The following is an 870-nucleotide window of genomic DNA, read 5'->3' as shown; positions in this document are numbered from 1 at the left end:
AAATTGAATCAGTTCATGTCTTTTTTATTTAAGAAACCGAGCCAAAGATTATTTTAATAATTCCTCCTCCTGCTGTGTGTGTGTGTGTGTGTGTGTGTGTGTGTGTGTGTGTGTGTGTGTGTGTGTGTGTGTGTGTGTGTGTGTGTGTGTGTGTGTGTGTGTGTGTGTGTGTGTGTGTGTGTGTGTGTGTGTGTGTGTGTGTGTGTGTGTGTGTGTGTGTGTGTGTGTGTGTGTGTGTGTGTGTGTGTGTGTGTGTGTGTGTGTGTGTGTGTGTGTGTGTGTGTGTGTGTGTGTGTGTGTGTGTGTGTGTGTGTGTGTGTGTGTGTGTGTGTGTGTGTGTGTGTGTGTGTGTGTGTGTGTGTGTGTGTGTGTGTGTGTGTGTGTGTGTGTGTGTGTGTGTGTGTGTGTGTGTGTGTGTGTGTGTGTGTGTGTGTGTGTGTGTGTGTGTGTGTGTGTGTGTGTGTGTGTGTGTGTGTGTGTGTGTGTGTGTGTGTGTGTGTGTGTGTGTGTGTGTGCGTGCGTGCGTGCGTGCGTGCGCATTTCTGGGAGAATGTCTGCACTGATCTGGATCGGTGGTTTGTTGCTGTGGATGTGAACCTGCAGACTCGCAGCTGAAAGACACGGAGCTGAATCCTCTGGAGGTGTTTTCATTCATCAAGCAGATTTAATTTAATTCCTGAACATCTGTGGTTTTAACCCGTTTTAGAACCTTCAAGACTGAGCAACGAAAAGGGAACTCAAACATTTCATGTTTTTTTTTGGTTAAAGATATCTTTTTTGGGATTTGATATTTTGACGCCGAGTCCAACAAAATGTTTTTGTACTTGTGTTTGATGTAAAATAAATAAAATGGATTGTTTAAAATAAAGT

The sequence above is a fragment of the Lipophrys pholis genome, assembly GCF_963383615.2.
Source record: "Lipophrys pholis genome assembly, chromosome: 3".
Classification (NCBI taxonomy): Eukaryota; Metazoa; Chordata; class Actinopteri; order Blenniiformes; family Blenniidae; genus Lipophrys; species Lipophrys pholis.
Note: the sequence above shows the minus strand (reverse complement) of the source record.